This window comes from Capsicum annuum, chromosome 4 (assembly GCF_002878395.1).
Source record: "Capsicum annuum cultivar UCD-10X-F1 chromosome 4, UCD10Xv1.1, whole genome shotgun sequence".
Taxonomy (NCBI): domain Eukaryota; kingdom Viridiplantae; phylum Streptophyta; class Magnoliopsida; order Solanales; family Solanaceae; genus Capsicum; species Capsicum annuum.
Window position 1 is genome coordinate 182939254 of NC_061114.1, and position 14568 is coordinate 182953821.

A 14568-nucleotide genomic window follows, 5' to 3' on the forward strand; every position below is an offset into this window, starting at 1 on the left:
AACAAAACCCTAGCTCTCAAGAATCAAAATCAATCTCAAGAAATCCCTCTAAGAATTCCAAAAACCTTCAAGGTTTCCTTTCTAAGGTATTTCATGTGTTGATTCATGGGTCTCTTTCAACCATGAAGCTCAAGAATCTCTTTTCAAATCCAAGACTTGTATAATTATGAATTCTTATGATTTGATTGAATTAAAAATTGATGTTCATGTTGTTGTTTGATTTCGTTCCATGTTATAGACTATTAATTACAAGAATTGATTCTAATATGTGATGAATTACGCGATATTCATGATAAACCCTTCAATTTATAAGTTGATTGATGTATCCATGATTAATAGATGTGTTGATGATTTTATAACCAAAGCATGCTCCCCATATGTTTGATTAAATACCTATGTGAAGGAAAAGTGCCATACTAGTATGATAATATGAAATCCCCATTCATGTACTAGTCATGTATGTCAAGTGTTTGGTGAAATGTCTTAGCCAAGGGATTATGTATTGTTGATGTTGGTCATGTATTCAAGAAAGTCATGTTTTGTCAATTTTTTTCACCGAGTCCTGGGGGCACTTATACCCGAAAAATATAGCTGTGTGCCTAGAGTAAGAGGCATGTTTTACGATATCATCAGTCAAGTAATCCATAGAACTCAGTCCATCATGTGACTCAAGAAAGCTCAATAATTCAGTAATTTCAATAGTATTTCATCAGTTAATGGAACTCTATGAATTCAGTGTAGTCCAGTTCAGTTAATTATGTTCAATGTCTATTCAGATGGGAGTAGGAATTAGCATCGAGTGAACCTAAGGATGGGAACACACACACTGTCAAATGAGGGTGTGATTCTTAGAAGCAATCCTTACATTCAAGAACTATGTAGCCAGCATAGGTTGAGATATCAATACTGTTAGATGAGGGTTGATGAGGTGGATAAGCACTGCCAGATGAGGGCCCCACCGTTCTCTTTTGGGGATACTGTCAGATGAGGGTTACCCACAACTTGTTCTTACCAGTGGCGCGGTATTGGAAACCTTCTGATTGGGGTTACAGATTGGAGCCCAACTCAGCTATAATGCGTTATTTTGGGCATGTCGGTTAGACGACTACTTACCACAATTTTAGTTATAGAATTAAGACTATCAGATACAGTTATTCAGTCTCAGCAACAGAACTTAGATAGTTCTAAAAAATTCAGGACTGTCAGATACAGTCAACTCAAAATAGTACGAAACTTAGCTAGTTTCATCAGAACCTAGACTGTTAGATATAGTCGCTCAATATTAGTTATTTCAATTGTACAGTTATCAGTACTCAGGCTCAGTAACCATGTTGTCACAAACTCAGTTACAGGTACTATGTATTCATGCATGTATTCTTACGTTTATTTTATCTAGTCAGTTAGTATAGTTCATGCTTGTAAACCCTTTGCATTCATCCTACCTCACATGCATACTAGTACATTCAATCGTACTGATGCATTTTCACTATGGTGTTTTATACCATAGGTTTAGAAGCACGAGCTCTAGAGCATCAGTAGCATTCCAGTACTCAGTAGTCAGAGTCAATAGTAAGTCCTCATCCTTCGAGGATATGATCATTACTTTATCATTTTAGTACTTAGTTTAGTTCAGTAGTTGGAGTTAGTTGTGGACATGTCCCATCAACTCCTCATTCAGACAGTAATAGGCTTTTCAGACTATCATGTTCAGATAGTTTATTTTATTTGTTTTGGGTTTTTTATACCCCATACAGATGTTATGTTTTATCAGTTATGTTACAGTCTTGAACCATATGGCCTTTCAGCCTTTATTTCTGCATTTATACAATATATTATGCAGTGTTCAGGTACAGATATTAGTCATGGGTTAGCTAGTGGTCCTTCGGGTCATGAGCACCATGTAGCATTCGGGGTACCAGATTTAGGGCATTACAAACTTGGTATCAGAGCTTAAGGTTCAATAGAGTCCTAGAAAGTCTTAAATCCGTATCTAGTAGAGTCTTATACATGGGTGTGTTGCGCACCACATTTATGTGCATGAGGCTATGAGATGTTTGAGGAACAGTTTCCCTTCTTTTAGTATTCATGTCGTGCCAGTGTGCATAATCTCCAGTAAATCTCTCAGTCTGGTCTAATTTGTTTCTCCTTTTTTTTTACAAAACATGCCTCCAAAATGAAGAAATGGGAATCATTCAATCCCTCAGCCTGAAGATCCTTTGGACGAACATATTTCTCATGCAGAGTTTAGAGCTATATTCACTACTTTTGCTTAGTCAGTTGCTGCTCAGAATGAATGACCATTTGTCGTTCCGGCCAACCAGTGGCCAATTCAGCTGCAGCCAAGATTTGGGACTTCACCCGAATGAATCCTCCATTCGTTTTTGGGTTTAAGTCAGGCGACGACCCTCAGGAATTCATTGATCAGGTTCAAAAGGTTACAAATATCATGGGGGTTACTTTTAGTGAGAGCACTGAGTTAGCTGTATACCAGTTGTAGGACATTGCTCACACTTAGTTTAAACAGTGAAAGTAGTTTAAACAGTGGAAGTCAGAGAGGTCAATTGATGCAGGACCTATTGAGTGGGAGGAGTTTGTCACTGCATTCTTAGATAAATTATTTCCCTAAGAGATGAGATAGGCTAAGGAGTTAGAATTTATTAACCTCAGGCAGGGTAACATAACAGTGTAAGAGTATTCTCTTAAGTTCACTCAGTTATCCAGATATGCCCCTCATATGGTTGCAGGCAGCAGGGCCAAGATGAGTAAGTTTATTTCAGGGGTAAATGATAGTGTAGTCAATGAGTGAAGGTTTGCAATATTGAATAGTGACATAAACATAGCCAATCTTATGAACCATGCTTAATAGATAGAAGAGCATAAGATTAAGATGAGGGAGAAGCAGAATAAGAGAGCAAAGATAAGTAGTTTCAACTTTGCTCAGCCTAAGTCAGAGGGAGAAAACCATTCTTAGTTCCGTCCTAAGTCATCCATTCCATCTCCTTCCTCAGCTAGTGCTCTAGCTCCTTAGTTCAGGGATGGTAATAGAGCTAGGGTGCCAGGCTCTAAGTCTTAGGGCAGTATCAGTAATGCCTGAACTAATCCCTTTTGTCAGACTTGTGGTAAAAACCATAAGGGTACTTGTAGAGTTGGCAGTGATGTCTGTTTCAGATGTGGAAACAGAGTTAGAGATTATACCCAGTTAGGTTATCAGGGTTAGTAGAACCATTCCTCATCCCAGTCTGATCGCCCAAATCAACAAGGTACTGCCTCTAATACTACGATTGGGTAACGCCCAAATAGACTTTATGCTCTCTAGTCCCGACAGGATCAGGAAAATTCTTCTAATATGGTTACTGGTACGTTACAGATCTTTCATGTGCATATTCATGATTTGCTAGATCTAGGTGCTTCCTTGTCTTTTGTTACTCTCTATATAGCAGGAGATTTCGGAGTCAGTCTCAAAATTCTATCAGAGCCCTTTTCAGTCTCTACCTCAATAGGTAAAACCATCATAGCCCAGTAGGTATATAGGAACTGCCCAGTTATGATATTTTAGAAAGTCACTTCAGCAGGCTTAGTCGAATTAGAGATGACGAATTTTGATGTCATTCTCAGCATGGATTGGCTATATTCATAGTGTTATCCAGTTTCAGTTTCCAAATGAACCTGTCTTAGAGTAAAGAGATAGTATTTCAGCATTCAGAGGTTAGCTTATTTCCTATCTTTGGGTACGAAAAATAATATCTAAGGGGTGTGTCTATCACCTTGTTCATAGTAAGAACTCTAGTTTTGAAACTCCCAGTCTTGAATTAGACCCAGTCATGAATGAATATTCAGATGACTTTCCCGAAGATCTTCTTGGAATTCCTCCTGAAAAGGAATAGACTTTGGTATTGATCTTCTTCCAGATACTCAGCCTATATCTATTCCGCTATACAAAATAGAACCAGTAGAACTCAAAGAACTGAAAGAACTGTTGAAGGATTTTTTAAATAAGGGATTCATCAGATCTAGCGTGTCCCCTTGGGGTGCACCAGTCTTATTCGTGTGCAAGAAAGATGGTTCTCTCAGAATGTGTATTGATTACTGTCAGCTTAATAAAGTCACGATCAAGAACAAGTATTCTCTTCCCAGAATCGATGACTTATTTGACCAACTTCAGGGTGCTAGTTATTTCTCTAAAATAGTCCTCAGATAAGTATACCATCAGCTCAGAGTCAGAGAATATGATATTCCAAAGACAACCTTTCGTACTCGGTATGGTCACTTCGAGTTTCTGGTCATGTCCTTTGGTCTTACCAATGCCCTAGCAGTTTTCATAGACTTGATGAACCGTGTGTTCAAGCAGTACTTGGATATGTTCATTATAGTCTTTATAGATGACATCCTTATCTATTTCCATAGTGAGCATGATCATACAGACCATCTCAGAATTGTACTTTAGACTCTAAAAAATCATCAGTTGTTCACCAAATTCAGTAAGTGAGAATTTTGGCTAAGGTCAGTAGCATTCATTGGTTATATCATTTCCGGTGATGGCAATAAAGTAGATCTTTAAAAGACAGAAACAGTAAGAAACTAGCCTAGACCTGTCTCTCCATCAGATATCAGGAGTTTCTTAGGTTTGGATGGCTATTACAGATGATTTGGTGAGGAATTTTTTTCTATTAGATCCCCTATGTCCCAACTGACTTAGAAGAAAGTCAAGTTTCAGTAGTCAGATCCTTGCGAGAAAAGTTTTGAGTTGAAAACTCAACTCATATCAACTCCAGTTTTGGTTCTTCCAGTTTAGATAGGTTCGTAGTTTATTGTGATGCATCCATAGTAGTCTTGGGTTATTTCCTCATAAAGCTTGGTAAGGTCATAGACTGTGCCTCTAGATAGCATAAACCCCATGAGAAGAATTATCCTACTCATGATCTTGAGTTAGTAGCCGTAGTTTTTGCCTTAAAAATTTGTAGATATTATCTATACGGAGTTCATGTAGATGTGTTCACAGATCATAAGAGCCTTCAGTATGTCTTTTCTTAGAAAAATCTCAACCTTCTTCAAAGAAAGTGGTTAGAGCTCTTGAAAGATTATGACATGAGTGTCTTTTATCATTTAGGCAAGGCCAATGTAGTGGCGGACGCTCTCAACAGACTGTCTATGGGTAGTGTTGCTCATGTATAGGACAATAAAAAGAAGTTAGCTCAGGAAGTCCATCAGCTTGCTAGACTAGGTGTTCGCTTAGTCGATTTAGAGGAGGGTAATACATGGGTTCAGAGTAGTTCAGAATCATCTCTAGTTTTCAAAGTAAAAGAAAAGCAAAATAGAGATCCCAGTCTAGTCAAGTTGAAAGAGTCATTCACGGATTAAAAAGTAGAGGTTTCTCCTAAGGGGGAGATAGTGTATTATGTTATTAGGGTCGTCTGTGTGTTCCAGGTATAGATGACTTGAGGCAAAAAATTCTTACATAAGCACATGGTGCGCGCTACTCTATTCATCTAGGGGACACAAAGATGTACCATGACATGCGGGAGATCTATTGGTGGAGTGGGATGAAAAGAGATGTTGCAAGTTTATGGCTAAGTGCTCTACATGTTAGTAAGTTAAGATAGAGCATCAGAAGCCTAGTAGGTCCATGCAAGAGTTTAATATTCCTACTTGGAAGTGGGAAGAAGTCAACATGGATTCGTAACGGGTTTGCCTCATACTCATCATTAGCATGATTTAATTTGGGTCATCGTAGGTAGAATGACCAAATCAGCCCATTTCCTTCCAATTCATACCACTTATTCAGCCGAGGATTATGCCAAACTCTACATCAGAGAGTTGGCCAAATTGCATGGTGTCAGCTATCTATTATCTCAGACAGAGGTAGCCAGTTTACCTCTTATTTCTAAAAAGTGTTCCAAAAGGGTTTTGGTATCCAAGATCATCTCAGTACAACCTTTTATCCTCAGACAGATAGTCAATCAAAAAAGACCATTCATACCCTAAAAGATATGCTAAGGATGTGTGTAATTGATTTCTAAGGTAGTTGGGATGACCACTTGCCTTTGATTGAGTTTGCATACAATAATAGCTATCATTCTAGTATTAAGATGGCTCCATTTGAAGCTCTCTATGATAGGAGATGTAGATCTCCAATCGGTTGGTTCGAAGTTAGTGAGGCTTCTGTCATAGGGCCTGACTTAGTGTTTGATGCCTTAGAGAAAGTCCAGTTGATCAGAGAAAGACTCTGGCCTACTCAGAGCTGACATAACTCTTATGTAGATATGTATAGAAAGGACCTCGAGTTTGAGGTTGGTGACTATGTCTATCTAAAGATCTCTCCCATAAAGGGAGTGAAGAGGTTTGGCAAGAAGGGAAAGCTCAGTCCCCGATATGTCGGTCCCTTCAAAATTCTCAGTCGCTTCGGCAAGGTAGCTTATAAGCTCGAATTGCCTTTAGATCTAGCCCCAGTTCATCTAGTGTTCCATGTCTCTTTGGTCAAGAAGTGTAACCAACAATTGTAGTCCCTATACAGAGCATAGATTTTTAGAACAACCTCTCTTATGAGGAGATTACAATCAAAATTCTTAACTATCAGACTCGCAGACTGAGGAACAAAGAAGTCCCTCTAGTCAAAGTTCTTTGGTAGAATCAGTCCATTGATGGAGATACTTGGGAAGTAGAATCAGACATGCATACAAAGTATCCTCACCTCTTCTCTGCTAACTCAAATCATGCTCAAGGTAACATTTCTTCTTAAGCATTTCAGTTTCCATGTCCAGATTTCAGTTAAAAGTTGGTATCAATTACCATTGCATAGTCCATCATACATTCATGTGTCAGTTCAGTCATGTATTCATGCGTTAGATATCTATGTTCAGTATAATATATTTATCTTATCAGTTATATCAGTCATGAAATCATGCATCAGATATGCATGCTCAGTATAAATCTCAGAAATGTCAGTTATGTTTTAGTTGTTCATATTCAGTATATACTTCACGCATCATTTCTCCCACCTCAATCAGTCTCATTCGAGGATGAATCTTCCCAAGGGGGAGATATTGTAATACCCAAAAGTTTTCTAACTAATTTCGTTTCAATAATGTCAAGTATTAGATTCTAAATTGAATGATATTTATTCCATGGGGAATTTTCAAGATTTTCACTTTTAGTTATGTGGGAAATTCAATAATATTTCCATCGATAAGATTTAACCAAATCCGATACTCGATTAAGAAGTTATGACTATTTCAAGTCCCTGTCGTATAACAGCACCTTGTTGGTCAGTGGCGCACACGCCACAAGAGAAAATGGAAATTATTCTTTTTACAGTGTCTCAGTGTGATGTCTCTGCGTTGCGCCAAACTTCTAAGTCACAAACAAAGTGGCAACGCGATGGCTCCACGTCGCGCCATCCCTCAATTTCCCAGTTATCAAATTCCAGTAACACGGCGTGATAGCGCCTTGTCGTGCCATATACCCCTTTTGGAAAATTTTAACAAAAATTAAAAGATGCGTCTAGGGTTAAATGGGTATTTTCCCATGATTTTATTCCACCCAAATGTGGGATTTAAGCCTTAAAATCATTTTAAGTCATCCATTATCCATTTTCCTAAAATTAAAAGTATTTCTATCTCAAATTAACAAAACCCTAGCTCTCAAGAATCAAGATCAATCTCAAGAAATCCCTCCAAGAACTCCAAGAACCTTCAAGGTTTCCTTTCTAAGGTATTTCATGTGTTGATTCATGGGTCTCTTCCACCCATGAAGCTCAAGAATCTCTTTTCAAATCCAAGACTTGTATAATTATGAATGTTCATGATTTGATTGAATTAAAAATTGATGTTCATATTGTTGTTTGGTTTCATTCCATGTTATAGATTATTAATTACAAGAATTGATTCTAATATGTGATGAATTACGCGACATTTATAATAAACCCTTCAATTTATAAGTTGATTGATGTATCCATGATTATTAGATGTGTTGATAATTGTATAACCAAAGCATGCTCCCCATATGTTTGATTAAATGCCTATGTGAAGGAAAAGTGCCATACTAGTATGATAATATGAAATCCCCATTCATGTACAAGTCATGTATGTCAAGTGTTTGATGAAATGTCTTAGCCAAGGGATTATGTATTGTTGATATTGGTCATGTATTTAAGAAAGTCATGTTTTGTCAGTTTCTTTCCATTGAGTCCTGGGAGTACTTGTACCCAAAAAATATAGTTGTGTTCCTAGAGTCAGTGGCTTGTTTCACGATATCCTCTGTTAAGCCATGATCCATAGAACTCAGTCAGTCATGTGATTCAGGAAAGCTTAGTAATTCAGTAATTTCAATAGTATTTTGTTAGTTAATGAAACTCCATGAATTCAGTGTAGTCCAGTTCAGGTAATCATGTTTAATGTCTATTCATATGGGAGTAGGAATTAGCATCGAGTGAGCCCAAGGATGGGAACACACACTGTCAGATGAGGGTGTGATTCTTAAAAGCAATCCTTGCATTCCAGAACTATGTATCTAGCATAGGTTGAGACATCAATACTGTCAGATGAGGGTTGCTGAGGTGGATAAGCACTGTCAGATAAGGGGCCTACCATTCTCTTTTGGGGACAGTTTTAGATGAGGGTTAACCACAGCTTGTCCTTAACAGTGGTATGATATTGGCACCCTTCCAATTGGGGTTACAGATTGGACCCCAACTCAGCTATAATGCATTATTTGAGGTATGTCAGTTAGATGACTACTTCCCACAGTTTCAGTTATAGAATTAGACTGTCAGATACAGCCATTCAGTATCAGTAATAAAACTCAGATAGTTCTATAGAATTCAGGACTATCAGATACAGTCAACTCAAAATAGTATGAAACTTATCTAGTTCTATCAAAACCTAGACTATCAGATGTAATCGTTCAATATCAGTTATTTCAGTAATACAGTTATCAGTACTCAGGCTCAGTAATCATGTTGCCACGAACTCAGTTACAGTTATTATATATTCATGCATGCATTCTCACGTTCATGTTATCCAAGTCAGTTAGTATAGTTTATGCATGTGAACCCTTTGCATTCAACATACCTCACATGCATACCAATATATTTAATTGTACTAACACAATTGCGTTATGGTATTTTATACCATAGGTTCAGAACCATGAGCTCCTGAGCATCAGTATCATTCTAATCCTCAGCATTTAGAGTCAACAGTGAGTCCTCATCCTTCGAGGACATGATCATTACTTTGTCATTTCAGTACTTAGTTTAGTTCAGTAGTTGGATTTAGTTAGGGATATGTCCCATCAACTCCTTATTCAGATAGTTAGAGGCTTTTTAGACTATCATGTTCAGATAGTTTATTTTAGTTATTTTTGGTATTTCATACCCCATCCAGATGTTATGTTACCATTTTGAACCTTATGGCCTTTCAGCCTTTATTTTTGCATTTATACAGTATATTATGCAGTGTTCAGGTACAGATATTATTCATGGGTTAGCTTGTGGTCCTTCGGGGTCATGAGCATTGTTTAGCATTCCAAGTATCAGATTTGGGGTGTTTCGATTCATAGGGTCAACTAAAAATTCAATTGAGTCTTTGCAATTACATGGTGTTGGTATTGTATTTGTCCTGACCCGAGTCGTTAATCGATCACTCTGAGTTGAAATGAGTTCTCATTAACTTAATGTTAAGATAATACCTAAATTGATTTAGGTGGAACTAGGGATGAATGAGTTCATAGGATTAACTACAACTTCAATTGAGTCTTTGCAATTGCATGGTGTTTGTATTACAGTCATTCCGACCCAAGTTGTCGATCGATCACTCTGAGTTGAAATAAGTTCTCATTAACTTAATTTTAAGATAGTACCTTAATTGATTTAGGTGTAAATAGGGATGAATGATTTCATAGGGTCGACTACAACTTCAATTGAGTCTTTACAATTGGATGGTGTTGGTATTGCATTCATCCCTACCCGAGTCATCGATCGATCACTTTGATTTGAAATGAGTTCTCATTAACATAATTTTAAGATTGTACCTTAATTTATGTAGTTTGAACTAGGGATGAATGAGTTCATAGAGTCAACTACAACTTCAATTGAGTCTTTGCAATTGCATGGTGTTGGTATTGCGTTCATCCCGATCCGAGTCGTCGATCGATCACTCTGAGTTGAAATGAGTTCTCATTAGATTAATATTTTAAAAAATATATCTTTTAAAATTTTAAAAATTAATTAAGATCAATTTGGACCTAATTAACAATTTCAAAACTTGTCATTCTTTTCCAAAATTACCAATCAACCCATACAAATCATTCATTTGCGTGAAAAACTTTTCCTTATTTCAAATCTGAAGATCTCGCTATTGTCTCTCTCTCTCTCTCTCTCTCTCAATAATATAGACAACAACTACTCAATATATTGCTCAACCCCTCAAAATAGGTCGATTTTCTTTCCATTTCCGACCACATAGTTGTTATTTTCAACTTCATTCTCGCTTGTATCCACCGTTTACTCTATTTTCATAGGTAACATAGTTCGAGAAAAGTTCAACATTTGTTCTTTATTCTAAAAATTAGGTCTTTTTAGTTAATGATGAAAAAGAAGACTTTTAGTTGTATTATCTTCGAGAATGGTTTAACAATTTGAGTTTTGATGCTAAAAAAATAGGAAGCACCCAAGAAAATCCTAGTTTTTGCTTCAGTGTTTTGTTGACTATCGTGGTATTGTTAGATGGTATTTATGGTGTTGTTGGTGGTAGTTGTTGGTGGTGTCAGTATTTGTGTTTTTGGTGGTGGTGTCGTTGGTCTTGGTGGCATTGGTAGTGGTCTTGGTGGTGGAATTGGTTGTGGTATTGGTGGTCCATCTATTGCAACAAGTGGAAGATCTGTTGGGAGATATTAAATAGGCCTTCAAATAGATTCCCCATCTGTTCCAACTGATGGGTTATCCGTTGGAGTATTTTTTGTGTAATGTGGCATAGAATAATTTATTGAAATTTGTCTTACCTTTTTTTAAAAATTATGCAGATATCAAATGCAATTTATTTGTTATTTTTCTATTATTTTTAGTTAAAAGAAGTCTCCCAAAAGAAAAGAAACTGAAAGTGGATCAACTTCTGACCACCCAACAAAAAAGGCTAGAGTACAGATAGATTTAGAGAAACTTTCGGAATAATGTCAATCAGGGCAAAATGAAGCTGAGGAAAGTGATAACTCCTTCTTACTAATTGGGCGTGAATTAATATCTTCCAACATTATCTTGTCAAAACCATTAGTATTGATAGGTTTCGAGTTGAGATGCTGATAGATAGCCCTAAAAGGTAACTGGTGATCTTGTACTTAAATGTCAGTTGGGGAAATATTTTGATGAACTTAGGAGTATTATGAAGAATGAAAACATAGACAGACTTTTTAACAGGAGTTGCTTTACATACTTTCTTAAGCTGCCTGAGGATCACACTCTCCGTTTCTTAATGAGCATGGTATATGGTCTTCTCATGTACTGGATCAAGTATGCGGGGGATGATAAAGAATTGAAGGAGGGTAAAAAATTATAGATGAAATTTCGATCAACTACTGTGGAATGCCAGTTTGTTATTGATTGAAAGAGTTTTTCATAGTGACGGGCTTGAGATGTGATCGTCCAAAAGAACCTCTCATCAAGGAAACACCCCATAAAGAGTCCAACAAATGCAAGGGAAAAAGATAGGTTGTTCGGCATTATTGGACCTAGCTATAAAATAGATGATTTGATGGCAGATCTCGAGGATAAAAACATACCAAAGCACTACAGGGAGAAATTGTTCTTAGTTGGTTTGTCCATTCCGTTTTATTGGCAAGAGACGTCAGGAAATTCATAAAAGATGATTTGTTGGCACTTGCTGATGATTTTGAGAAATTCAATAATTATCCCTGAGGATATGACATCTACTACTTGACTGTTGAATATTTACTGACAAAGCTATCCCCAAAGACAATCACATTATATGGCTTTCCTTGGGCTTTCATGGTAAAATTGGTCACTATTTTTACTCATCCATTAATTTATATTGAATATATTTATTATGAATTTTTTTCTTGCTTTTTGTTTTCATTTTTTAGGCTTGGGCATGTGAAGCCATTCCTCCCCTCCGAAAGCAGTTCAAGGATTATCCATATGAGGTTTCTCATCCAAGGATCCTTAGGTGGTTGGCTGCAAAGGGCATCACAAAAAATATTAAGGAGGATGATCTCTTTAACCCTCAAGATGATGCAGTACATCTTCTTTCAACTAAAATAATTTGACTCAAAGAAAGATATTAAAATAGATGTGCCATTTATTATGACAAATAGGTCGTCTGTTGCAACAGATTACCCGTCAACTGTAGCTCGTGCAACAGATGGGTAATCTATTACGATAGACGATCCATATTTAGCAACATATTAACTATCTATTTCTCTGGTTCTCTGAACCCGACTCAACAGATTACCCATCTACTGTAAATTATGCGACAGATTGGTAATTTGATGTAACATATTGTCAATCTATTGTGACATACAGATTTGCTGTTGCGGCAAATAGATTATCTGTTGCATAAGTTGGATGTGTTAACATGTAACCCAACTGACTGAAATTATTATTATATGATTTAAATGCCTCCTGTCTTTTTTTATAGGATGTGCATCCTTGGATTGTGCCTAATGAGCAGGAGTTAGGGATGACTTCTTTTATTACTCTAGGTCTTGTTGATACAAAAATAAATCCAATGGGGGAGTTAATAAAGAAGAAATTGGCTGGAGCAATAGCCATAAAAAAAGCAGTTAGGCAAGTTCATCCTAATGTTGAAGCTCTTCATGACCAACCTACTGCAACATATCCCTGTGCTTCTTCTGAGGATGTTGCTGGTGGAGTTGTTGATGATGGTGGCAGCCATCCTAATGCTACTACTGCTGTCAATCGTGATTATAAGCATGTTAGTGCTCTGGAAAAAATAAATACGTTTGAAAATACCCTTTCCACAGGTCCCTCTTACCCTTACACCGGTCCCTCCTACCCTTACAGTGGTCTCTCTCACCCATCTTCACCCTCATGTTCTCATTGCAAAAGCAAAGTGTGTAAGGACAGAGAGGATAAACTCATTGAAAAACTAGAAGTTATTGCTGAAACTGTCGAGGAGTTTAAATACAAGAGGGGTGTCATACTATCCAAGAAAGTGAGGAAGCCATACACTCTTACCATGGCAGTTAGGAGGAAAAGAAGAAACATTAGACAAATAATCTCCTTTCTGAAAATGAAAAAAATTACAACTCCTTCCGCTCCAAAAATTGTTAAAGTTCAGGGTCCGTTGAAGAAGGTGGACATATACACGGCAGTTGGCGATAAGGAGAAGGAAGAATTGAAAAAAATCATGACTGACGCCCAAGACTTCATGTGTATGACAAATATGCATGAGTGGTATGTGGACAATGTCAATTTACTTTTGATAACCTAGCCTTCCAGTCTAATACATAAAGACAAAGCTACGCAATAGATGTGTAATCTATTGCAACAACTGGTATTCTGTTGCAACATAATACACATTTGTTGCATAAGTTGCGTTAGCTAGGTAATCTGTGAACTGATTCAGAGAACCCTCTGTAGTAAAATCTTTTCACTGTGTTTTTATTCTTTACAATTATTGAACTATTTAAAAATTTTCTTTTTATACCACAGTATGTTGATGAAATTTTCTGCCTCATGAGTGACAGACAATTAGCATACTCAGATGCTTATAATGCTGCCGGTAGGATAATAAACCTCAACTTCTACAACAATTTCAAGGTTAGGTACGATAATCTCCGTAGGCGAGCTAGTCCTAGCGGCTGGAGATTTGATATGTTAATTTTTACATTCGAATTGGATGAAGACATGATCAAATATTTAGACAGAAGAGGCCATATCCATACGAAAAGAGCTAGACCAAGGCAAAGAGAATCCTTGAAGTCATGAACGTGAAAGTCAAACATTTTTTCGTTGTTGACATACTACTCGATGAGGGAAAGATTAAGGTTTATGACTGCAACTTACCTATCTTCAATAAGGACACATTTTTAACCCACGTGTATCCACTCTTAAAGTTGTTCCCAAAGTTGTTGACACAGAGTAAGCTGATGGATTATTTGCCGGCGGAAGTCTTAATGAAGGAATCATGGGATTTTGGTCGAAATAAGAACATCCACCTCAAAAAAAATAAAGCTGGTGTAGCGTGCGGCCCGTACTCGCTTGCATACATAGAGTATTTGCTGACTGGTATAGAAATGTCTGGTATGCATCTTCAACTCTCGATTGGTCGGAACAAGCCACAGATGGACAATCTAAAATAAATCAGTACATATATTAGAATGATGATACAATCATTTAAAATAATCATTAATTAAAATAAAAACTTGATTATAATTAGACTTACTGCTTCCTTCGGAGGATTGAAAAGATCAAGAAATTTTGTATTTTTATCAGTTTTGGCCGAGAACCATCTCAGAATTCTTGGATTTCACTTGTTTTCTGAAATAAGGAATAACTTTAAATGCCCAAGCCTATAAGATAGTGCCAATAAATGAAAAGAA